The following is a 27,616-nucleotide window of genomic DNA, read 5'->3' as shown; positions in this document are numbered from 1 at the left end:
TCCGTGTAGGTGTTGATCTTTTAGGCCCTTTCTCTACGTCTGCTTCGGGAAACAAGTGGATTGCTGTAGCAACAGACTACGCCACCCGATATGCAATCACACGGGCTCTTCCGACATGCTGTGCAACTGATGTCGCCGATTTCCTCCTAGAAAACGTCATCCTTCACCACGGCGCCCCTCGACAGCTCCTCACCGACCGAGGCCGCTACTTTCTTTCTAAAGTTGTCGATGACATTGTACACTCGTGCGCGACTAAACACAAACTTGCTGCTGCTTACCATCCACAAACGAATGGTCTAACCGAGCGCCTTAACCGCACCCTTACTGAAATGCTGTCTATGTATTTCTCCGATGACCATCGCGACTGGGACGTTGCGCTGCCGTTCGTTACTTTCGCCTATAATTCGTCTCGCCATGGTACCGCAGGCTTCTCTCCATTCTTCCTTTTGTTTGGCCGTGACCCTACGTTACCTTTCGACACCATTCTGCCTGCTAGTCTGAATTCCACATCCGAGTACGCCCGTGAAGCCATCCTCAAAGCACAAGAAGCACGCCGTATTGCTCGACGTCGACTTGTGGAGTCACAGGACAATCAGCTGCGCTTATATGACGCCCGCCATCATGACGTCCGTTACACACCGGGCGCCCTGGTTCTCCTTTGGTCGCCGTCGCGACACGTTGGCCTCTCGGAGAAGTTACTTTCAAGCTACTCCGGCCCTTACCGTGTCTTGCGTCAAGTAATTGAGGTCACGTACGAAATCGCCCCTCTTGAGCCAACCGTGGTTCCGCATCGCTCCGACGTGGTCCACGTCGCGCGTCTTAAGTTGTATCACTCGCCCGCCTCCTAACCAGCGCCGAGCGCCGGTGCTTCAGCCGCCGGGGGTCATGTGACACGCTGACGAAGAAGATGTTTTAATCATCGTCGGAAGAAGACGATGTTCTGGGCTTCGCGCGCTGGCTACCATCTTGTCAGCTGACATAATTATTGTAAATATGCTGTAAATATACGTCTGACTGTTCTTAACCCCGTCAAAAAAAAATATATATATATATATATATATATATATATATATATATATATATATATATATATATATATATATATATATATATATATATATATATATACATATATGTATATATATATATACATATACATACAATATGTATATATGGTTTCTCGTGATATGAATAATAAAAATCAGACCCTTCGGTTAACCCCCTTTCTTCTCGTTCACAATACATATATATATATATATGTGTGTGTGTGTGTGCGTGCGTGCGTGCGTGCGTGTGCGTGTGCGTGTGCGTGTGCGTGTGTGTGTGTGTGTGTGTGTGTGTGTGTGTGTGTGTGTGTGTGTGTGTGTGTGTGTGTGTGTGTAGAAATGTAGCAAATTCACCCACATGGTCGCATAAATATCCAGATACAAACATACAAACCACCCGCAGAAAGGGGGAAAGAGCCAATGAGTGGCATCGCTCAAAAAAATAAGTTTTGTTGTTTTACTGGTCATAACCACAACCATGGCGTATGCCATTGGGAGAGGCTCTGCATTAATTCTGCTCACATGGGCGTTCTATAATTTGCACCTAAACCTAACTAAAACACCCTTCTTGCATTTCGACCCCACCGAAATACGGCCTCCGAGGCGAGGAGTTCAGCAGCCCAAAGCCACAGCCAATAAGCTGCGGCCGAAGGTGCTACACGTGCGTGCAAGCTCTCTGGCTATGCCGCGCGAATCACGCACCCTAACAGCATATATTTCTTTCAGTGTCGTGAATTCATTTGTTGATTTGAGTTCATCTCGTTAACGAAATTGTTTTAACTAGCCCACCGAGATGTTCTAGTGAAGTAGGCCTAAAATTTGTGCGTGGTGTCTACGAGAAAAAAAATTACTTTTTAAAGTAATACTATGTAAATGGTCGCCTTCAACTGTCATGCTCAATATCCTCCCTCCCTCCTTCTACCAAGGGTGTCATCGCCATCGAATTAAGCGTAATTTGTTGCATTAGGCTTTAGTTGGCTTTACAATGTCTCGTACTTTTGTTTGACCTTTATATCAGTAAACATGAGCCTGTCCGTTCTTCTGGTGACATTTATTAATTGCGCTAGCTTAGCATGCAATAAGAACGAACGATTGACTATCACTAACCACGGGTCTAGCATAACGTTGCTAAGAGCTTAATGAAATATAAATGTAGTAATCCCTCAAATTGGACTTGCTCCTCTTAATTTGGAGGCTTACTTCTTCCTGACTGCGTGAATTAGCAGTATTCGTTGGAAGTAGCGGTTTATAGGATGACATTATTATCTATATAGCGAAGCATAATGTACCTAAAGATTGAACAAGAGGCACTAACTACATGTCCGGCTTTCTCAGTAATATTCGAGAGAGTGGCCCGATGTATGTAAGGGCAAATTATCTCAGTTTGGGGAAGTTCGTAAGTGTGTTGCAGAGATTGCAGTCAACGCAACTTCTCGAATGCTGTGTCCAGACGCGACCAACGTTGAAGCTTCAGAAGGGATTACAAAAATGACAGTCGCTGAAATCTGCTTTTACGACCTAATACCCTCCACTGTCTGCGTGGGTGGTCGCATTTAAACAGCAATAATGCCTAAAGGAAACCTAGTGGGTGGCAATTGGGCAGCCCTGCTTAGCGCACTGAGAGGAAACGCAATCAGCTAATCACCTGGCTTCTGCGCCGTCACTAGAGCAGGTAAAATGCTGTCTTCTTAATAATGACAAACTTTCGGGAAGGAAGTACAGTTTAACGACTGGAAATCTTGATCCCACGGAAAGGGAGATGCGTCAGCGCCATTATTAAGTTTGGGTTATCCGGGATAAGACGCCCTAATTGAGAGGCATCCGTTTTCGTGGAAGCCTAAGAGGCATTGACGTTGAGCCTCGCTCTGAGAAGGATTATCTGGAATCAGAGATTTATTAAGGACCGCTTGCTTCTGCGCCGTTGTGGTGCACTGACTTGTATAGAAGGTGTCTTCTGCTTTCATCAAAAACTATACTCGAAGGGAATATCTCGTTCCGTCGTTTATAGTAGTGACTGAGCTCACAACAAATCTCTCTGTTTGGATTTGGTTAAAGCTCAGAATAAGAACGCTTTCTTTTTTTGTCTGTAGAAGACCACCAGAATTAAAAAGTTCGAGATTTTATTTCTGTCTGCGGCATCTGATGAGAACTAACCCACAAACTTGTCTTAAGGTATTGCAATACGCTGTCCTGTTTCTCCTTATTTCAATTAATCGCTACACAATCCGTGGAAAAGTACAAAAATGCAATGCACATTGGCACTTTAGTTACACATCCTTATCCTTCCTCGTTCTCTTCCTTTGCTGTAAATTATACCCCAGAATCTCTCAGTCAAATTAGGCCTGACCTCGAAAATAGGTTACTTAACCAACTGAAACTTTAAAAAAGACACAAAAGGTAATTTCATCGTAGAAAGAAATCTCACGCGCTCTTTGGGAGGAACGTCGAGCTTAGTGATAAAAATGGAAAACTTTATCTTTTAATATATTGAAGCCGAAGGGATTCAATTCCGTCAATTGGAACTGTTCATTCTGCATACAACCAACACTCTGCAAACCCAGATAATAGCGAAAATAGTTGCTAGCATGGGTACAGGAATTGTGGAGCACATATGGTGCATCATTGGATACACGTCTGCAGATTGTTCGATAAACTTGGTATAATTGTTGATGTTACACAAACATCTAGTAATGTTCGTAAATTGGGCTAGGCGCGTTTATCTTGCAAATATATTTATTTCCTGAGGAACATAAAGTTAAAAAATATATGCAGATCCAACGCACATCATTGTATGTATCTGAAGCGAAGCCTTCAGGAAAGGGTTAATCAAATGCGCTAAATTTACTCGTTTTGTGCCTTTGGCGTAAGGGGAACTGGAGCTCCCGAATGGGCTTTAATTCGCGCACCCGTATTACGCAATTTCACACACAGGGTCATCTAAATGAGCTTGTTGGCTTTGGAACGGTAGAAGTATTCGTGCGATAGTGGCATATGAAGAAGGCACTGTTTCGAACGGCAGTGTTTTCCGATGCTCCCCACCAAAAAGGCTCAATCGGCCTTGGGCCGAGGTGCTACTCACGCGTCAGCTAGTAGTAATAGCTACTGGACTGTAATATCCCCCTCTACCTATGGGTGAGCTTGTAATGAATTCCGTCTTTCTTAATGCCAACTCGATGCAATATTTCAAGATTTTTCAGCCACCATGGCGCTGTAACAGCTACTGTACGAAGTCTGAGCTCTCAACAGAAGCAACTACAGTTGCGCAGATTACCATCTCATGGCCGCTTTCACTTTGTCGCCATTCAGGCGACAAAGTTAGAGAGCGATGAGATTACCGGTATAGTGCCCTGCGGCGTATTCTCACTGGTTACTTTGTTTGCGTTTTGCATTCTATTGGCCTATGGGCTAGTTTCCTGTTTTTAAATAAAAATATTCCTTTTTCTTCTATTATTTATAACGTCGACAGCCAAGGCCACTTCATAAGTAGCGCTTTTCAGTTGCATGATGTTCTGTGGCGTGTCCTCAATGTTTATGCTTTCAAAGGTGAAGCTAATCCAATTAAGTTTTCTGAAGCTATGGTCAACCTGCTAGATTGCGATCGCTCTGTAGTTCTCATGGGAGAACTTAATAGTGCATGCACTCCATCTGGCCCATGCTTGTCAGCTAGTAGGGTGAACAGTAGTGTACAGAAGTTCTAGCACGCATCACTGAAAAGGCTGGCCTTATTAATATCTGGTCTTGTGCAACCGGAGTCGCTACTCCTACACACATTTCCAAAGGCGTTCTCAGGCTCGTCTAGATCGCGCATATGTTTCTTCAGCACTATTAACTTGCCGCATTTCATGTGAAGTGCAACCTATTTCATTCACTGACCATGGTGGTGGTCGTGCGGTTTGGTGATAATGGTCGTACTAATTTGAAGCGCTAACTTAAGCTATGGAGGCTAATTTAAAGCTTAATTCCCAATAAAAGCTTCATATATCGAATACGTTCATTGCTAACATGTAGCTTTTCTAAGAATTTTACGCTTATTTGCAGCTTGGGAAACGTTTAAACTGAAAATTCGAAACTAAGCAATGGAGTTAGCTCCATCACGTCGTTTTTCAAGAAGGGCAAAGAAGAAATGATGCGGGAAAGTCATTATGAACTTCATTTGCTGCAATAAAAGATGCCTGGTGCATATTCAAATGATATCATAGCCGCGTAAGGCAAAGGCTACAAGCACTCAGCAAAGTCAAGCGAACAGTGCTTGAATTCTTTCTAATGACGCATACAACATACAGAACGGCATGTCGAAAACTGTCATCATGAATGGCTCATACCCCCGCAAGCAAGCAAAAGAAATGCGATGACTCATAGTCCCGTAAGGTTCATGGCTACTCACTTTGTGTGAATTAGCTATGATGATACTACCCCTGCTGTTGTCGGTGATTTCAATGTGGATGTGTCGGTACCGAAAAGGAAGCGGTTTACGCGTTCCGTGTTGCAGACATATCCCTTGCGATACCACACCGATTCGGCCCAACCGACCACCCAGTGGCGTACGTGCATTGATTTGACGTTATCAAAGAATATGATTGCAGTTGCGAGTGAAATAATGACCACGGACCAGGACAATGAATGAGTGTGCTTACCTTTCTTCAAGATTACCACTCACCAATATGATAATTGAGTTCGTACCTTCATTCAAAATTATGTGTCACCTCCATGGCGTGTGCTAAACAGCTTCGCTGGTCAACTACGTTCAGTGTTGAATGGCTCATGATATTTATAAAGCCTTTAAATTTAAATAAAGCATTTTTATTGAAGTTTTCACTGCTAGTTTTGATGTATATTGCCTATCACGATCATTTACCAAAAGTCATATTATTCTAATCCCAACATGTAGTGAGAAAGAAAAATTACGGTCTGTAGAATGCTATAGACCCATTATACTAATAAATGTAGACTACAACATTTGTGCATACGTCTTACCTAGTCGACTGCAGTATGCAACGTTTTGACTTATTTGACCTCAAAAGGCGTGCGTATTAAAAGACCCTTCCATACAAACTAACTTACATCTAGTCCGAACACATATTCAATATGGCTCACCCCCACTGCGACCATCTTGCACTGCTTCAGATCAATTTAGCAAACGCATTTGACTAACCGAACCACGCCTTCTTCTTCAATCATTTGGAATAAGTTACTCTTGGCCCTGTTGTTTACGAAGGTGTTCACATGTGCTACACTAACAGTTCTACTATTATCCTGGATCTTCCCCTCTGGTTAACCTCCCTGCCTTTCGTCTGTCTCTCTCTCTCTCACTACTGGTAATGGTAACCTGTCCGAGCCAGTGCCTAGTCTTTCTTCTCTAAAACATGGTTGCCCTTTATGGCCACTTCTATTTGTCTCATTTAGAGCCATTGTGCATAAGCATTCTAATGTGGAGTGATATACACGATTTCAAAATTTTGGGCCCAGAACTCAAAGCATCGAGTGATGTAGACGATCTTGTATTTGTCTGCTCAGACAAACCGAGCATTAACAAACTTCAATCACTGACTGAAAAATATGCTATGTCTTCTAGTGCCCAGATAAAGTAGACCGAAAGCTCAAGCCTTCGGTTTGATTTATGGTTATGTACACCGATTCATTATGGTGGTATAGAGCGAATAACTATAACACCTAAGTATTTTGATGCTCCTCTTGATGTGTATAAGCTTTGTGCACATTTCTGGCTAAAGCGTGTGCCGGCCCTTCAACGCCATGCGGATATTTTGACACCACACCACCCTTCTATATTTGGTATGGCGGCTGCTTGTTACTTGTTCCTTACTAAGAAAATATTTTATGTACCCCAGATACTTCATTGCGCCCGGACTTCAATTTTACGTTTTTATAAAATATTTGCTACCTTTGTGTTCTCTTTTGTCTATGAGCCCATGAGGCAAGATAATATCTTTAAATCCATATGTGCTGGTGGACTTGGTCTGGTACATATATTTGTGGGAGATATTGTTTGCCGTTTCTTCTTTTTCGACATATTTTACACGCAATACTATGATCATTCTTGCAAGTTAACTTAGTCAATGCTTTATCCAACCTGGTAGTTTCTTTCCAATATATTGAACGACCTTATTTGTGGTGTCTTATGTTTGAAGTATATGTCGCTGTGCCATTCCTCTTGGTTCGGTGTTGTACTAAGTACCTCTTGTAAGAGTTGAGGAGGACGTCGGGATAAAAACTTGGGAGGTTTATTTACTTTATTTACAGTGAGAGTCAATTAACAGTCTTAGAGTCATTACGGACCCGCAGCAACTCGGACGCTGCGGCCCGCGGCAAGAAGCTCGAAAGAGAAGAATCAAGGAATGCTCTAGGAATCCTCTCGGAATGCTACCGGTCTGTGTCTTTTAAGCCCTGCGGTGTCTCGAAAACACGTCACGTTCAGCCAATAGGCGAGCCCGCTCAGATGACGCCATTTTCGGCCAATCGGCGAGCCCGCTCAAGTGTCGTCATTTTCGGCCAATGGTAGGCGCCCGTGCGATGGTGTCACACCCGGCGGAGAGGGTCGCTGCTTGGTCCCCAATTGTCCGAGGGCTTACTGCTCCCTGCGGTCTTGCCTTGCTGACTTGCAATGCGCCGTCACAATAGGCGGATGGGGGCGACGCTGCCAGGTTTTCATGGTGCATTACAGCCGTCTTGCTTCGGGACCCACTTTACCCGCAGCAGTGCCAGGCTCTCACTTCACTTTCGGGAAGAGTCAAGCGGTGAATAGCTCCACCTGCGGCACACGAAGTTGGGGCCGCCAACTTGTTTGCACGTGCCGCGCCTCAGAAATGTGGTATCCGTGCTTCTGCGCTTCTTAATTAGCTATGGTGCGATTCGATGTGATCTGGTGAACTCGAAGTAGGCTCAGGAAACGGTCCCGTATCTAACACTCTAGACAGCGTCCAGAAAGCAACTGTATAAAGATTTGACACCAATAATTTGCCCACTTCCCCCTTTGCCGTTCTACATTCTCCAGTCTCCCCATGCATGACGTACTTCAGCAAGTCCGCAAGTGCCTTTCTCCCCATGTACTAAAACATTTTTCTTTAAATTACAGAGTTAAACGTTACCTGTGAAAACATCGTTACAGAAAAAATGTACTTAAATTCAAGTTCAAGTTTATTCATGAACAATGCCAGTTTTACAAAATATTGTATACAACATTAGCACTACACGGGGAACTCCAAAGTTAGAAACTGTCAGGGGGACTCCAATACAGGAAAAAATTGGAATAAAAACATACATTGTGAGTTGTCGCCGTTGCGACGTACCCGAGAATATAGAGCATTGCTTCATAAGTTGTATTGACGCAAAATAATTTTGGGATGTGCTTCAGCCAACTCTTAAGAAAGATTTCATTTTGAATCAGCCTACCATTCGATAGTAGATTGCATCCAACGATGAAGACGTGCCATTTGATCTGTTTTTCCTACTTGGACTACACAGCTTATGGAAGGCACGTATGTTGTGCCAAAACGCTGAATCTGTTAGTTCGTTGTAATTTCAGTATTCTGAAATGATTGTACACTTGAAAGACATGTATGACTTTACATGTTCTCAACAGGATTGGTACCACCTCTTGGGAAGTTCCTTGTCGTTGCCACTTTTTTTAAAGTTCAATGCTGGTTGTAGCTTTTGGGTGATGCACGGAGTGTTCAACGTGATTCATATGTCCTTCCTAGGCAATGAATTGTGCTGGCTAGTGCTTGCACGTTTCTCGCGTATTGTATGATTCTTGTATATACATGATGCAATAAATACCATCTACGAAAAAAAAAAAATGCCATAGTGACCTAATCGGCCATCGGCCTGCAGCATCGGGCTGCTGTGCCGAGCGACTGAGGTTCGATCCCACCATTACGCACTTAATAATGTTGTTGTTTTTTTCAGTATTAGCTATTCGGCAGGACAGCAACACCCAGCAGCCAAAGTCATAGAAGTCCGGGAGAGATTTTGACAGAAAGCGGCGCTTTAAAAGGACGCCAGCACGTTAGGATTACGTGCCTTAAAATTGATTTTATTGCCTTTTACTGTAACTGCTTGAACTGCAATCGGTTAACAGGTGGCTTTAAAATATTACAGTTGCATCTGTGCCTAGTCAAGGCACCGACGATGATTTTACCGTAGAGTTGCATATTTGTGCTCCATTAACCACAGCTTATTCATCGCACGAAGGAGTGCTGTCCATGAAGGCGACCTTCAAAGCTGCACCGACCCAAAGAAAGACACGCTGAAAAATGGAGAAATTTAAATTATGGGGTTTTACGTGCCAAAACCACTTTCTGATTATGAGGCACGCCGTAGTGGAGGACTCCGGAAATTTCGACCACCTGGGGTTCTTTAACGTGCACCTAAATCTAAGTACACGGGTGTTTTCGCATTTCGCCCCCATGGAAAGGCGGCCGCCGAGGCCGGGATTCGATCTCGCGACCTCGTGCTTAGCAGCCTAACACCGTAGCCACTGAGCAACCACGGCGGGTACTGAAAAATGGAAAGTGGGTGGTCGAATACTGAGGCGCTCGAAGAAGGCATTCGTCAAGGAAAACATCGATTCCACATTTGAACTTTTGTTTCGCTGGTCTGTTGAGATCAATACCATCCGCGGGCGTAACGTTCTCTCGCGATCTCCCATTCGATGGAAGGTGTTCTTTTTTTCTTCATTTCTATCTTATTCATGTAGCTTTGCCGCATACAATGGCCATCGGATGCATATGTGGACTTGAATGAGACTTTCGTGTGATTTGCACAACAATAAAGCTTAACGAACGAGGCAGAGAAATCTGTGAGTATACAACCTACCTGTTTGGTAGATAGAGTCTTGGCCCTACCCATTGCTCGAATAAACATAAACCATCAGCGGAGAAACGCCAACAACAGATAAAAAGCAAGTATGCCCTATGTATACGCAGCCATAACGGCTTGCAGAATGCGTTTTCCTTTGTATACTCTATGAACGGCAAGCGTGAGGTCCGCTTTTCACAGCCCACAATGGTAGCAACCAAACGACGCCTTGGTTTTTTTAGCGCTCAAGCCTCGATCATACACGTTGCTGATAACGTGGGTTCACATTGTGCTGTCGCCCCCTTCCTGCAGTCGTAAGCCGGTAGCAGCACCGTTAGGAGCAAATATTCAGTGCAGCCTTATTTACTATAAAAAAAAAAACACTTCGCAATGTACATTTTATGATATTGCGGCACGTTATCGTTCAGAAAAGGCACGCTTTGAGAATAAGAGACAGAGGGAGCTTGCCGCACAGGAAATTACTACAAACTACCGCAGCACATTCTTTTACTTCTTGCTGAAATGCGAATAACAAACCAGGCCTCATCAACGCTCCGGCTTTCTGTGTGATGGTTTCTTTTTCAACCGTTTAAGAGCCGCGTGGTCTGTTATGCGGTTTGTTACACACAGGTTTTGCCATTCCAGGCGACGTGAGTCATAGGCGAGATCTGGGGCGCAAGCATGTGCTCCGTGGTTGTCGGAATTCTTTTGATCGCTGCGGATATTGCGTGTGCTATGCGGGGTCATTGACCAGTCTGCGAAATCGTTTTCTTACTTTCGCAACGCACATAGGAATGAAAAACCAATTTTCGAACCGTGCTTGGGGATGTGGAAGCGTAAAATTGAACTCAAATTATATTCCCGCGTGATGTACATTTTCTGTCGAGCTATGGAACGTTCGCTCATACGAGTACCGCTAAGGCCTAATGTGATAGTTTTGAGGCTGCGCTTAAAACAAGATTGTCCTTACTGGCTAGGAACTAAATTTCACTTTCATGTGCTTTGCAAATGTTGCATACTTATTGCGCCCGAAAAATGGCAACGAAGAATCCGCAACAGTCAGAAGCAAGTATGTTTTTTTAGGATCTGTTTATCGCAGAGGAATATTACCGAGCTTAAGAAATAGATAACCCGATGGTTTTACCATACAAATACTAGTTTCAGGAAGCGCGGATTGCCAAACATTAGCCATAAAAGAAGTACATGAGTTTCATATAGTTAAGCCTAATGTAACTTGAACAATTCAACAGAAAGATCATAGAATAATCACACAGAAAGACCATAGTATAAAGCGGGGTATTTGCTGCTATAAGAATTTGATATGAAAATCTGCAGCATATTAAGACCACAACGTTCGTAGAACAAATAGCAGTGAAAAACAAAGTGAAATCCTGGAATAAACTGAAATGAACTGGTTAGTGCACAGTGACGTGGTGTAAACAGAGTGGGGGAGAACTAGGACGAGCTGAACAACGAGGGACGTGTGTTGAGCACAAACAAAAACCACCGTTAGCGCGCCGGTCTTCCGCTATGAAATTTCATACATCAGGCAATCCTTTGTTATCCTATGTACCACGTCAATGTAACAGAATGGTTGCATGAAGTGGGCAATCTATGCTGCCTACTTTCTTGCTTCGAATTCGCGTGGCTTGCGGGAGCTTTCCAAGTTCCCTCCTCTCCACTTCCCCCGTTCAGAGTAACTGCGCAGAATAACGCTCCTTTTGTAAAGCAGACGCGAACAGCAAATAGCGCCACAAAAAAGTGATGCAGGAAAGCTGGCTTACATTTGCAGGGGCGGCACTCAGGTTGTGCGTGCTGGGAACAAGAAACCAAAAAACTTTCATGAGTAGGGAAGTAATAATAGGAAATGTAGAGAACCGTCACCACACAGCGAAACGTCTTTGTTTCCTTTTTATTTACGTCAACCTCGCATATATCAGCTATATTATAGGCAAAAGTATCAAGTACACTATGAAGCTCTTTATCCAAGAACCTACATATTCATATAGTTAACCTGAGGCTCACACAATGCTCGGAAACTTGAAGCGCATAAAAAATTAGTCTATTGTTATTGACCTACCACTTGTTGTTCTGCTTTTATTTGTCTATCTCCCTCTGCTATCTGATAACATAGAAACTGCCTTAACGATAGCTAAGTTATGAGCGCAACGTGAACGTGGGTCGTACTCCTTAGCGAAAGACGTGAGCTATAAGGTTCAAGAGGAGAGCATTTCGAGATGCAGCTTTACGCATCTCATCGAATCAAATGCCTGCTAATGGTGCTTCACCTCACACCAAATAGTTTGTGCGCAAAACATCATTTGCAGAGTGCACGGTTGGGTGATAGGTATACATAAAGGATAAGTTGTGTCACTAGATCCCCGCTATACAGCGACTACGACAACAGAAAGATTTAAACCTGATATTTTTCTTTTTTATTTCTTGTCTGAAATATGTTGTCTATCGGCACTGTCGAAGCTAAGGTTAAAACAAGTTTGGCAAATGTTTGGGAGATTTTTCATAGCGTTTTCTCCCTAAAAGGTAAATTAAGCTTAAGAAATCAGGTACAAAAAAGAAAGAAAGACGATCTTTAAGGTAAACTGCAAAGAAGACAACATGACACTGGCTGAGTAGTTATGATGGTTTTCCGCCTTTATTGGTACAATTACGTACTCGTCAGAAGGAACAGGCTTTAAATTCACACATTTGAACATGACCAAAGCTGCTTTGACTGCTTCTGAAGTAAGGCTCCTGGTTTCCTATTTCTCTCAAAAGTAAAGGGAATATTAGTGGCGGTACTGCTGCAGACATCTGTTTTGTAGTCTGTCTTATCAGTTTTCAGACATTAAGCTTCCACAGTCAATTTATGCGACACATTCCGCATTAGATGTGGCACCATGAGGATGACGTTTTTCACATTAACGTGTGCTGTAGATATGCCTCTCACTACAGAAATGGAACAATACAGCATTCAAAGTTGTGGCTTGTATTCAAAATCCGTGACAATTACGCAGCAGAACCTTTCGCCAACTATTTTTTTTAAATACGGCTTCAAAGTAGACGAAAAAAACGAAAAAATTGAGGAAGAGCCTTCGTAAATTTCTATCGTTGATCGATTCGTATTGACCAGCACGCCTTCACAAACGGACGGCGAGTTTCCTGCCGCCAGGGGTCGCTTACCTTTGTCTTCTTTACTCTGTAATTCTCACTGCAATTTCACGGATAGCGTCGAGCCTAATGTTACTTCTTCTGTCGCTGTTAGCTCGTCGCGCCCTATAATAATAAGAAAAATAATATTCATACAAGATGTCAAGTTGAAGAAAGTAATACGTGTGTCGTACATGTGTGTCTGTATTTCTTGTCGCAAAACGTTCTCTGAAACCCCAGGAGGAGACAAAGAAGAGAAGAGTGGTAGGAAGAAGTGAGAAGCATATCGAAGTATTAAAAATATCTGCTTTTAGGCGACAAAATCTCTTTGGAGTCGAACACACAGTTTCTCTTCCAGAATTACTTCTAGAAGAAAGAAGAGCAACGTCATTTTAAGTGAACACGTAGAAAACTGAAAACGAGAAGGAAAATGAAATGAAATCATTGTCAGGACATTTTGGCTGGGCTTGATGATAAATCGTGAAAGCCGGGTGGCCCTGTTTCAGACGTGCGCCTTTTCAACAGTTTCTTTCGTCTTGATGTCCTTCTGTCCCTGCCTGAGATGTCATTTAAGGTTATGTGGTACTAGCGCGTTCTTGCTTCTGTCGTCTTTTGTACGTTTGTTTTCTGTCGCTCAAAATATTCATTTCATAAAGAAAAAAAAAGCCCCCGCTGGGAAATGTGAAGTGAAGGAATAACGACTCAATTGTAGTCAAAATGCGGTTTTAGTCAGTCGCCCCAGTTAATGCTGACGAACCCATCCTTTAATTTATCAAGCTATTGCTAAACTATTTTGGTTAAAGGGAAGCTACAATGTAAATACTTAACGCATTGAATTTGCTTTGCCTATCGATAATTATTTCTTATTATTATAAAAGATTTCAAATTATAGACAGAAGAGACATTTCTTGTACGTCAGCGCTCACTGTGCAACGAAAGATAGCCATCCACTTTCGTTCTTGTATGTGTGAGTGGTATTTGGGAAATGCCAAACTCACTGTTAATTAATCTGCTTTTTTTTTTCAAGCAAACTCACTTGAATATCTGTGCTTGTTCGTTCCTGCGATAGGGATAAGAATTTTGTATGGGCATATTTGCAGCAGTCACATAATTTGCGTCAACATATACCTACTGATATTATCGCAGAACTGATTGCAACGGTTAGCTTTGGGAAGATGATTACGCAGCGGGATTTGATGGGATCTATCTTTAACATCGCCAAATATTTTTTTCCCTTTTAAAGTACTTTCTGCCTCCCAACGGCTGTAAATATGTATGTTGTAATGTTCTCGTTTATTCCATGTGTCCTTGTGCATTTTTTCGCTCTTAGTTTCCAGTCAATAATGAAGTGAACTTGCACTGATTGTGCTATTTCCGCCCGGTGATGGCGTCCGAACACAAATGCTGGAAAGGGTCTATAAAGGGTTCTAATCTTTCTTACTACAGACTGTCCGGCAACTCACTGACTTTATATTTGGAGACTTGCAACTGTGCGTCATGCGTAAATAAATTTTTAGTTATATCATTAAAACAAGTCATGCACTCGAATGGGTTTGATGATTAGCGAGAGACTCCTATTGATAAATGCACTCGAACTTCTTTTTTTTTTTTCATTGCGCCCTTCATAGTGAAAGTGGGGTCATCATGGTAAATGTAAAGCTCATGGCGTTGATAACTTGAGAACATCTGTTGGTCAGCATAACTCCCTATTAACCTCCGCTACAGTATATCGTGGCAGACAAGTATTTTTATCATTTGTAGCGGTGTATAAGATTTAAATAAGAAACTAGCAACGAGAAGTATGCACGACAATAAGGTAAAACAGAGATTGATCTTTTAGTTCTTTCATCAAAACATCGCGCGCCTGCGTACAGTTGGAACTACGGTATCTTGGAGACAGCCACGCATTGGGAAGACTCCTTCGAATCTCTATGGTACCGGCGGAGCACTTCAACCATTCTGCACCTTGCATAGCTGTCCATACTGACGAACGAGTGAGAACACAGCGTTCTGTCAGTAGAACCACACGAAACACCTATTAATCACTGATACCATAGACAATATGAATTGCGATCCTTGAGTGTTTTGTGCGCTGCTTCAATCGGTGGCCTGTCACATGTCACCATGTTTCACGGACTGCGGTATGGCTACGGCTCGCGGTCTGGGCCGCAGTGGCTATTACTTTGGCTCTCACAATGCCGAACCACTCAGGTGACGCTATGGTCTCGCTGGGTAGGAGAATTCGCCTGAGCATCTCAGTGAGCTTGTTTTATTTTTCTGCTCTTCTTGGGCGATTCTGTGCCTGATGCGATGCATTGTTGGCCGGTACCATATAAGAGGTACGTGAACGCACTGAGCTGGAAACGCATTGGGCTCGGTGAAGAATGACTGCATTTAGAGACTGGCATGACGTGCCAGCGGAAGAGAAAATAGGGAATGACATTTATTTTGCTGTCACGTCCCTTTCTTCTTGTCATCAGCAACGGGTGTATGCTTCGCAGACCACGTCATTAGGACGAAAGCCGAGCAGTAAGCGAGCAGATGGAAGGCAGAATCACTATGGTGTTTCTGAGGAACAAAGGGCTGGCGGCGATGTTATTAATAACTCACACTGTACCACGCTGCCCTGCCGTGAATGAGTTATGCTAATGGCCGCGAGGCGAAATCATGACGGGCCTTGGAGGAAGACATGACGCTTCCTGAGTCTGGTCCGACACAGGCAGTTGTGATTGTTCCCCGCCCCCCTCCCCCCCCCCCCCCCCCCCCCGAAAAAAAAAAAGAAGATCCGTGTATTGTGTAATAGCCGTGCGTCATTTAGAAAAACTGTTCTGATGACTGAAACATCTGCTTCTTGTCGTCACTGTTAGGAACTGGCAGTTTCCGCATGTGCTATCCTATTGCTTCCGTAAGTACAGATAGCTTCCTTTTTGCACATTTTGGATCGATATCCGGAAAGACTGAACCCAAGAGCCAGACATAACCTGATGTTCACACCGGGAAGTAATTTGGTAGATTAATAGGCTTTGCGAAGAGCAGTGGTGAAATTATTTCTATTGGGAAAATGTTGAAATATTTAGATGTGCCTTAGGGAGCAAAAATATTTATTAGCATGAGCCTTTCCCTTAAGATTTGCTGCACACGAATAGTTTGAAAGGGAAAACAAAAAGAGGGGTATGCAAACAGGCACTATTACGTAATCTGATGTTGCGTTTTTTTTATAATTCACGCTTTTCTTCAGGGTAGACACTACCACAACGATGTTCTATGTTCGAGTTCTATGTTCGAGCAAGTGCTCCTTTTAAAAAAATCATTTAATAACGTTCTTGAATAAGAGCAATGATGGCAGTGTGGGCTCACTTTGAAGACAAACAAGGCCAAGTGCGCATGTACATGCACACACACGCACACACACACACACACACACACACACACACACACACACACACACACACACACACACACACACGCACACACGCACACACGCACATACACACGCGCGCGCGCACACACGCACACACACACACACACACGCACACACACACACACATACATAGACACACTGTAAAAACCCGCGAAGGATGACACCGGAAGGCAGTCGATGAATAAGTCTGGCTTATTTTATAGAACAACAAAGTAATGGTGATGATAGCGGGTGAGCGAAAAAGAAGTTTCAGCATACTCTCCGCGCCGAAAATGAAGGGTTATTCCCGTATTGTTTATGAAAAGACAGCCCGCTGATATTCTACAAAAGCAAGTCCAGTAGGTCAGTCGAGGCAGGAAAACCTTGCTCAGGCGGTGTGACTCCGCCTTATGAATGTGTCGCCTTATTGTGACTGATTCGTCATGTGACTGACTCATTCGTCATGTGACTGAATTCTGTAACGCTCTGGCCCATGTCCTTGCTGTCTCCTCAAAGACACAGTTCCGCTTCATTCGTTTCATTTAAATCCTGGTGTGCACCCGAAGAGCCGTTAAGCGACGTTGCTCAAGGCTCAAGGTTGAATACCAGGCGCTGACGCTTTGTACGCACCCCCCAAACGGGCCCACCAACCCGCTACCCAAGCACGCACACACGAACTCAGATACGCACGCACTCACGCACGGACGCACGAATGAACGCTGTTAGGAACGGCCCGCTGAGATGCAAGTTTTGCCAGCCATTGGCGACAGCGGCGGCAACCTTTGCTTGGAACGCCACCGTTACGCTCTAGCCTCGTCGCCATTGTGCCTAAACGCGCTCGGCGGACCAACTATTGTTACTGAGCCCACCACCGCCAACCTAGTCTACCGCGAGCGGGGGAGTGCCCGCGGGAACGTCTACTGAGGCCTCTTCCCACGCGCCGTTCGAGACGCAAGAGAATGGGCTGCCGGCCGCGCTGCGGGGGTCAGCTCGGGGAATAAAAGGCACCTTTCCTGACACAAGCCCCGAGTTCTACGAAGTCCGGCTGACCTCAGTTGGGGACCGTGAACCTCGCGCAAGGAGGTGAGTGTGTGTGTGTAAACCGTCCCGCAGAGAGGCGATTTGTTTACGATGACTGGATGGCCGTTTCCGTCACCTGGGTATCGGGGGAGGACCGAGTATTTATAAACCGCTGTTGTGCGGCTGCTCAGTGTACTTTTCTCAAGCAGTCATGTTAGACTGATGTACTTCTCTCTTGCACTCATGCTAGACTGATGAACTGCATGTAGATACTGTAAATAAACCCATATTCCTCGTTCTCGATGAGAAGCAGTCCTTCCCTTCATCAACGTCCTCAGCGTGGATAAGTTGGACGACGGCATGGGCCAGCTACCTTCTAATTCATGCCGGACTCCAATCTTGACAACGGGTTACGAGCGATGTGATTGAGCCCCCAATCCTAACAACGCGCACACATCTGGTGTTCCACACCAGCCGGACGCGTGAACTCCCGCAAATGGGGGGGGGGGGGGGGGGGGGGCTCTTTTTTGCATGTGCACCGTTTCTGGGAGTGACCCTGTGTTGCAAAGAAATCATATAAGCGCCCAATTTCCAGGAAGATATTCAACTCACGGTTACAGGCTGCGCTTAGTAATTAAGGCGATCGTCACTAATGTTCTCGTGTGAGAGCTCGGTTATGCCGTCATGGAGTTTGCGTGTTGCACAAATACACCACATCACAATTTTGTCTTTTCTTACTAGAACGTGCTCTTAACGCTTCGCGTCTAATTACGTCTTGCCGATCGTGCAGAAACAAGGTGTGCTGAGCACTAACTTTCGGGAAGCAGACGAGCGTGTGAGAAATAAACTGACGTTCGTTACCGCAGTGAGCGTTCTTTGCGCGCCACTGCATAATGTTTCCTTTTTACATCTCAAAGAAACGTATGCACGAATTTAATTCAGTTTCCAAAGCGTGACAACCAAGGCTCCAGTTCTGACGCTCGCGAGGCGGCTCTCACTTTCTGTTCAAAAAGGCTAAGTTTTCTCTCCTTGTGCTGGACGCCTTGCCTCTCTTGCAGTCGTCGGTAAGCACGAGTTCGCGTTGTTGGTGAAACTTGTTTACATGCAGCGCACGTTGTTTAGCGAAGTGCTTGGTAAAACAGACTGGGCGCCAAAGACTCCTTAGCGCCCTAACAATGTTATCGCAACTTCTTGCCTCGTTAAAACGGCTCTCACGTGGAAGAAAAACACAAAATATGTGTGCTACTATGTTTGTACAATAAATCTTTGCGTAGTGTCTGTTTCATGCGTGTGTACAAGCTGTTATTTAGAAGATCAACAGGCTTTTAATTCACCAAAGCAGGTTTAATAGAGACATACTAGTTGGCTAAGTGGTTGTTTTTCGCAAATAAAAAAGAAAGAAGGCTGATGAAGGACTTGGCTAAGTGCTTACGTGCGAAAAGGAGGCCGTAAACGAAACTGTATGAAAAGGTTCTGCATGTTATGTTATAATACAAGCGTCTCACTTTTTTTATTCCTTTCTATTGTGTCCTTCGGCTGGTGTTTGTTCAACTATTTAAGGCAATAGCGTTAAGGGTCCCGTATCGCACAATATCTGGCGTCGGCGTCTGGCGTCTTGCATCTGGCGTCCACTGCCCGACGTCGCTTGGGCGACCGCACATACCCAACCACTCTTCAACCACCAAAGTTGCTCATACTTTGTCTTTCATTCTTTACAAAGTTATTCCTCAGACTTTTGAGAAAGGAGCTCACAAGCAAAAGTAATGAAAAGAAAAACACTCTCAGCACATGTTCGTTATGTTAGATCTTCTCAGACTCAAACATTAAATGTGCGAAACAATAAGAGGAGGTAGACCCACGTAAGGAGTCGCGTTTCTACTAGAAAGCTTGCCTTCGTGAATAGCGTTCGCCGCCAGCCTTTCGCGCTAAACGTTACGGTTACATAAGCTGCAGTGGCCGGGAAGCATGAAAATGAGTCAGGGGTGTTTGAATGCTCTCGCGTTCCACTCTTAAAGGCGAAGCTTAAGCGTCCTCCAAACTTTTTCTTCCTTTGATACATTTGATCCCTAAAATACATTTGATTTGCCCTCAGCGCGATGGTTGCTCATGTGCGCGTCTAGGCCTATGGTATGGTGTTTCGAAGATGCGATTAGCAGATAGATTTCGTGGTGTTTTATTGCGGAAAAGGAAGTAGCGACTTACTATTTGAAGTATTTTTGCTAACGTCCTCGCTTTCTTCTGGTGTGCAGTATTTAGTCTTTTGCAATTGTTCAGCGCTTCATAATAACGTCGACCGATACGATTCCTTTATTTCGGAGCAGCCGCCCGACACAGAGCCGAAGCCAGCACACGAGCCAAAAGATGAGTGGTGTATACAGATGACGACGACGACTTGCACAAACAGCGCTTAAAATTATATATATATATATATATATATATATATATATATATATATATATATATATATATATATATATATATATATATATATATATATATATATATATATATATATATATATATATAATATTGCAGTAAGGCACCCACTCTACTGCACGCTGGCGCTAGCGGCCAAGGCATATTGGCGCCGTGCTGGTGCGGCGCGACCGCACTTCTCGAGAGCAAGTCGTCGCATACGCAAGCCGCGTTTTGACTTCCACGGTAAAGAAGTACACAACCACCGAACAGGAGTACCTGGCTGTTGTATGGTACGTGCAGAAATTTCGCCCATACTTCAACGGTCGACATTTCATTGTAGTTACTTCTTACCGATCATCATGCCTTATGTTGGTTGTCGACGGTCAAAAACTTGTCAGCGCGCCTTGGCCGCTGGATCCTCAGATTACAATAATATGATTTCGATGTCGTGTATAAGTCCGGAAGAAATCACAAAGACGGCGACGCACTTTCTCGCTGCCCTTTACCGCCATCTTTCAATCACGTTACGTCACCTTGTCAACCTGATCGCAAGGACGTGTTACCTACAGACCCAGATGCCATCCAGCCGCCCTTCTGTGTTTTCTGCTAACCAGCCACTGACCCATGGCGCCACGACATCGTGAATCACTTCATTGGTGTTTGCATACCACGTAACTCCAGGCTTCGAAACAGCTCGCATTATTTGAATTAGAGAACGATATTCTCTACCACAACATTTTTCACCCGAAGGGCCATAGATGGGTTCCTGTCATTCCGCGTTCTCTCCATGCTGAAGTTTTCCAGGATTCTCATGACGACCCGATGTCTGGCCACTTGGGTTACCACAAAACCAGTTAGCGAATACGCAGCCGATTCTTCTGGCCAGGTCTTCCAACCAACGCAGCTCGATTTGTCGCCTCGTGCACTCTTTGCCCACGCCGCAAGCGACCTACCACTACACCCGCCGGGACGCTACAACCACTACCGTGTCCAGTAGAACCCTTCGCTGTCATTGGCATTGACCTTTACGGTCCTCTTCCGGCCACTTCAAACGGCAACCGATGGATCGTCATTACTGTGTGTCACTTAACGTGGTACGCGGAAACTTGCTTACAACTTACAACTTGCTTAGCTACAATAAAAGGAAGGCCAGAATGAAATATTGCAGTCTTAAAGACGGGGACTAGAGCACATACGAACTCTGTCACCTCCACTCTTGGATTTGATTAACAAGGCCTAGTTATGTGCGATACATGTTACAATTGCACACGGCATAGAATTGTCGTCATTAACCTACCATATTATTAGACAAGTATTAACACCTTGAAGTGAGGGGAGTCATATGCAATTATTACTTTTTATTACGGGTTTTTACTTCAAAAGGAACCGTCACGTTTCACAATAGAAAAGCCTCATTCTTGTTTTTGCAACGGCTAGTGATTTAGATGAACATATGGGCTGATGTAGACACGTAATTAAAAGCCACGTTTTTGTGTATGGGGCATATAGTAGTGATGGACATGCCCGTGTATGCTTCAGTGTATATTTATTTCTGTCCTCCCAGAGGTATAGGACATGACCGATGGCCACCTTCTTCGAAATGTATTAACGTTTTCAAGAATGTATATTCAATTTAGGTTTTGAATAATTTAGTATGGGCCAATATAAGCTTATTTTATTATTTGACAAAATGATGTAGTTCAATCAGCCTTAGAAATGAGAGCAGTAGATTGCAATGCCTTTTTGTCACAAGAAAATGAAATACACACCCACGAGCTATCCGTTCTCACAACTTCGAGATACAGCAACGCAATACTGTGGTTTATTTTCCCACATATGGAATGTATCAGTTCTCGAACGCACTGAATAAAGTTGTGACATTTTTTCCTACTTATTTACTGCTAGAAAGGATGTCTTTTATGATTACTGTAGTATTAGTAGTAATTCCGAAAGGACAATTGAGTGTAGACGATGGAGCAGCGATGGCGGCGTGCTAGTCACCCACCCACAAAAGATATCCCTATTTGGCCATAAGGGTGAAACAATTAATGCGATAGAAACATGCTAGAATAATACACGAAGTGGAAGACTCGTAGCTGTAGTAACAGTATCAATTGACCGGACCAGGACGAATTTTTCTTCAACTATGAGGCTTTCCTTTGAGGAACCCGTATGGGTTTCCTTTGTAGCAATTGCTACGAAAGGGTGGATGTCTGATTTTCCCTTTATTCATTACTTCTCTCCACCTTGCGGGTTTCCGCAGAACTACTACGTCAAACTCTTGCCTTTGCTTCGTGTTGTCGACAAATTCGACTTCGCCCTGCCATCTGCTAGCCGCCTGGTTAGCTCAGATGGTAGAGCGGCTGCCCCGGAAAGGCGGTGGTCCCGGGTTCGAGTCCCGGACCAGGACGGATTTTTCTTCAACTATGAGGCTTTCCTTTGAGGAACCCGTATGGGTTTCCTTTGTAGCAATTGCTACGAAAGGGTGGATGTCTGATTTTCCCTTTATTCATTACTTCTCTCCACCTTGCGGGTTTCCGCAGAACTACTACGTCAAACTCTTGCCTTTGCTTCGTGTTGTCGACAAATTCGACTTCGCCCTGCCATCTGCTAGCCGCCTGGTTAGCTCAGATGGTAGAGCGGCTGCCCCGGAAAGGCGGTGGTCCCGGGTTCGAGTCCCGGACCAGCACGAATTTTTCTTTAACTATGAGGCTTTCCTTTGAGGAACCCGTATGGGTTTCCTTTGTAGCAATTGCTACGAAAGGGCGGATATCTGATTTTCCCTTTATTCAGTTTTCATGTTTGAGTCCAATAAGATTTAAGAAAAAGGCAGGCGCTGTCACTGTTTTATTTCATGACAATTGTTTGTGGGCTGCCATTCTCAAAATTGTGAGGAATGATATTGCCAAGAATGTAAGACTAGACATGAGCATATTTAGTGATAGAAGGGGTGGCGATAAAAACCCGCATACAACGTATATCATATAACATGGCATGGCATATAGCCTGCGTATACTTAAATTATACGGTACCACACGGCAACGACGACGGCAAAAACTGGCTTGGAGTGCCCATATAATTGTGCTCGCAATTGAATGGTATGAGGGACAGTTAGTTGAGTTTTCACTTGCACCAAGGTGTCAGTGAACAGCGCAAGCTCAGTGAGGCAGATACTCTATGGATAAATATTAGTGATGGCGTGTTATGACGAACTTAGATGATCCATCATCTCTCGTTGCATGATCTATATGCCCACCTTTTCAAATTTACAAATCTTCAGTCTCTTCACTACTAAGGACCCTTCAAAAATTGAGAAGGCGTCCAGATTTAACACCGATCGAACCTCGAGCCACGACTGTTAGAAAGGCCGGGAGTCGCCTTACGCGATAACGGGCAAGTTGCGAGCGGCAACAGCTTTACGACCGTAGTGCTCGATAGTGTTCTTGGATATTCTCGGATTAGAGATTTCGCATGCGTAGCAGCACCTTCGGGGATAAGTATAAACTTGGTAACACAACTATTGCCTGCGAATTTCTTAATTTCATCATCCCACCTAGTCTTCTGCCGTCATCGACTGCGCTTCCCTTCTTTTGGCACCCATTCTGTAATGGTAATGGTCCACCGGTTATCTAACCTACGCATTACATGACCTGCCCAGCTCCATTTCTTTTTCTTAATGTCGATTAGAACATCGGCTATCCATGTTAGCGCTCTGCTCCACACCGATTTCTTCCTGCATCCCCTTAACATTACGCCTAACATTCTTCTTTCTATCGCTCTTTGCGCGGTCCTTAACTTGTATTGGAGCTTTGTCAGTCTCCAAGTTTCTGCCCCATATCTAGAACGCATTGATTGTACACCTTTCTTTTCAATGATAATGATGGAGAATATTAAATCCAGAATGGGAATTGAAAGTGACTGTAGTCACTAGAGGTAGCAGGGAAGCGCTGCGACGCCTGTTGTTATTCGCGCGGCACGCGAACATTTTTTAACCTTCTAAAAGACAGGGAATAATAGGTGGTCCGCGTGGTCTTTCTAATGTTCGGTATTCTGGTGCCTTGTATATTTGCCTGCCCCTGCTTTTCCCTTGCAACAAGTGCCGTCCAACCATGACCACAAGCACGCAGCATTCAAGTCACTGGTGGCGAGCGCAAGTAGCACGGCATCAAAAAAAAAAAAGCGAAGTAAACATTATTTGTGGCCCCAGCGCGCTGAACACTCACTTGGACTGTTGGTGGTCATGCGTGTGCCTCGGGACAGCGTAATTAGGTCGCCACGCCTTCCTTCTCTGTCACGCAAGCGCGTGGTAGCGACGTGCTGGTAAAGCACGCCCATTTTGTAAGTAATTACTACGGTTCGGGCATCCCCTTCCGTGACGGGTAAAAGAATAAGAGCAAACGAGGAAGAGAAAAATAAAAGTGAGAAGGGCCAAGAAGTGGCGGCGTCTTCCTGCGCAGATATTCACAAATAAAGCATGCAAGACCTATTTATTTGCTCTTTTGTTGGCGCATTTTTTAGGTTGCTTATTCTTTTTTTATAAGGCATAGAGCGAGTTAGTATATAAATGCGTTTATGAAATGTGGCGCAGTGTATAAGCGATTTCACGCGTTGCACTCTTTAGGTCGTTGATATCTACATTCTACGTTGTCTTCGACGAAAGAATGATGTGACTTGCATTCATTGTGGAACAAATGTCTGAAGGTTTGCTGCTAACAGTTCGGCGAGATTGTGGCATCAGTGCGATTGTTCATCTTTTCCGAATTAAAGTGTCCGCAATGATACGTTGCGACAACTTCGTTAATATTAAACAACCAATATAAGAAAGGGCATTGCTTGTTTTAGTTCGTGCGAATCAGTGATTCTCACTTGTACGGAAAGGGCTGCAATACAATTTGTTTCGTGTAGTACTCTTTACAAAAGCGCTTGCCTTACGCGGTGCAAGCCTTGTAACCTAGCTGAGAACGACGACGTAATCTACAACATGTTGGTTAATTACTTTCACCTCATCTTAACAGACATTTTTTGTGGAGCCATTTTGTTTTTCGTGAGGGCAGTTTGCGCAGGCAGAAGATCACCCCACACTTTCTTGGGATAGCTGTACTTTTGGCCGTATTCATTTCCTAGTACATTCTCTGCTGAATTTACAGTCTCCGTACATAGATGCGTGCTTCTTTTTTCAGCAAATAATGTTGACTTTTTCATCTAGGCTGTATGCTAAAAAAAACTCTGAATACTGGTCATCACAAAGCAGTTACATATTGAAAATACAGAAGAACATTGCGCAGTAATAGTGCACACGACAGCGTCATAGCGATGCTGTAGAAAATAATGCCCGCAAATATTTGAGCAACGTGATCGGGAGAACTATAGACTGACCTTTTTCGCCTGAGACTGCGTTCAAGGTTTGTGCTTCAAGCAGCAGTTTCAGTGAAAAATGCACTACCATTTACCGAGCTAAAAGAACTTGTAAATGCACTCACCCGCCTTGGTAGGTTAGTGACTGTGGCTTTGCGCTGCTGAACTCGAGATCGCCGGTTTGATCTCGGCCACGATAGCCGCTTTTTGAGTGGGGCGAAATAATAAAAAAATACGGTGGAGCTCATCTCACGATGAGTGTCGGAGGTAATGCGATTAGCATTTGAGCAAACTAGTCATACATCGTATTTCAGAAGTCAGGTTCATTTAAGAACTGCGGTGTTCATTCTGAGACTTCCTTTGCTACGGCTATATGCGACATACTTCGCTAGTGTCCCACTTTGCCATGGCACTGACTTGCCAAGGCACGTGAACCATCGCATCCGTGAGCATTGCGTAATGACGATGTAATGACGAACTTGGGCCACTGGATCGGCGGAAGTAGATAGGTAGATAGATAGGCTCAAAGGATCCCTAGATCGGCTCAAATAGCTGAAGCAGTCAAATAATGATAATCGCGCACATTCGTGTGCACACTCATATGCCTAGATTTAGGGGCACTTTAAAGGAACCATAGGGGCTCAAAGGTTATTCGGATTCGCACACTCCGGTGTGCCCCATAACCCGAGCGCACTTTTGGAAGGTAAAAACAAAAAAAAAATTATTTTAATTCTCAATGTAGTCATGACAAACCGCCATTTATCTAGCTAACGCTATCAGAGACCTGAAATTGGGACACTGGAATCGTTAACTGCTGAAAATTTCCTTACCTCCCTTTTGCATTAGAGGAATGCTTGAAGGGAGGAGAAAATTGTTTGTCAGTCCTGATGACTTATCAAATGAATCCAGAAAACAATGTTGGCGCCCTCTACTTGCGTCTTATAAAAAATGTGACTTGCTCAAACACAAACAATTATTGTTTGCTATAGTACATTATACGTGGAGTTCCCAGTGGTTTCTAATTCCTCTTCTCTAACGCGCGATGTGTCTCTGTCATGTGGGCCTCAAAAGGGGCAGCTGCAGAAACCTCTGAGTGCGATTGCGAGTTATACTTCGTCTTGGCATTCTTTCGTATCATCTTCATGGAATATTCTTGTGTCATACCTGAAATGATTAAAAAAATGCAGTTTCGCCCGAGAGGCATCGATTGCGATAGCAAATTATTAGACAGTCATACAAAGTAAGGACAGTAGTTTTATCGGCCATATAAACTGGTAAACATTCGCTTACTCACACAACTAACGAGCACGTGTCACCCGAGCACACGCAAACATGAAGACATCTCAATCAATGTCTGCAAAACTCATTGTCAGAACGCTGGAGCGACGAAGCACGGCAGAAGGAGCGAGTGGATTTACGTTCGTGCTGGCTCTCGCATCAACGCGAACTATGCGCCGAAAAGACAACGCGCACAAAGCTATCAGCACTGCGCACATTCTCTATCTCATCGCAGATCGTTTTCAAGATAGGGCGTTTCAAGATCGGTTGCAAGCCGCCCTCCTTCTTCCCCTCCCCCCGATATTTTGCGCGTGATGAAGGACTGCGCGCTTCCTTCGCGCTTTCCTTTTCCTTTCTTTCCGCAGTGCAACGGCGTACGCTGGTGCATTGCGACAAGTCCACGCGTCGAAACGTTGGCTCCTGCTTTTACCTTGTTCTTGGCTTGCTCATCGACACGAAACCCCTAACTTGTAACAGAAAATAGTGTGGGGATCATTTCTGTCGTGCATTTTTATATCAAGTGCCTGCTATGTACTTCTCAGTTTTCTTGGGAATCACGAACACGAAAAACCTATAAAACCCTTTCGATAAAGCCTATAAAGAAATTATCCCCAGTAGTCTTGAACATTGCTCCTTGCGCTGTCTGTCAAACTCCACCACAGTGCACCAGCGTAAATCAATGGATAACATTTTCAAAAAATTATGTTTCAGAAGGCCACCCGTATTTTAACAGCTTTCAGCTAGTTACATCGAGAGAGTATGCCCTTTTAATAACACGCGCATTTATGTCACTTAATCGTAACGCCTTTGCGGCGTTATAGCAGAATTTTGGTCAGGATTAAAATCCTACTATTACGCAGCAGGACAGTTACTAGTAAGTGCCATAAAGACGCATGTTATTGGAAGGATGTACCCTTTAGACGTTGCTAACTGAAAATACTGGAAATTCAGCGGAATTTTTGAAATATCTCTTTTAAATGCTGCCCATTCATCTAGGCTGGGAAAATGCGGTGAAGTTTGACACGTGGTCGCCGGCGCAATGTCGAAAATTCTTGGGTGTGCAAGGTTTACTTGTGAAGGTTCGGTGATTATTTGCTTTCCACCAGTTATTGTGGTCGAAAGCGTTGAAGGTCTTTTT

General features: G+C 44.1%; 1 non-coding gene across 1 annotated transcript; it reads left to right on the top strand.

Annotated features, from left to right (window-relative positions):
• Nucleotides 1-22,181: 22,181 nt before the first annotated feature.
• On the top strand, nt 22,182-22,256 carry TRNAS-GGA (transfer RNA serine (anticodon GGA)). The gene has a single exon. It is a non-coding gene; the product is annotated as a tRNA-Ser (tRNA).
• The last annotated feature ends 5,360 nt before the right edge of the window (nt 22,257-27,616 follow it).

Source organism: Dermacentor andersoni, chromosome 5 (genome assembly GCF_023375885.2).
Source record: "Dermacentor andersoni chromosome 5, qqDerAnde1_hic_scaffold, whole genome shotgun sequence".
NCBI lineage: Eukaryota > Metazoa > Arthropoda > Arachnida > Ixodida > Ixodidae > Dermacentor > Dermacentor andersoni.
Note: the sequence above shows the minus strand (reverse complement) of the source record. Positions and strands in the feature narration are given on the sequence as shown.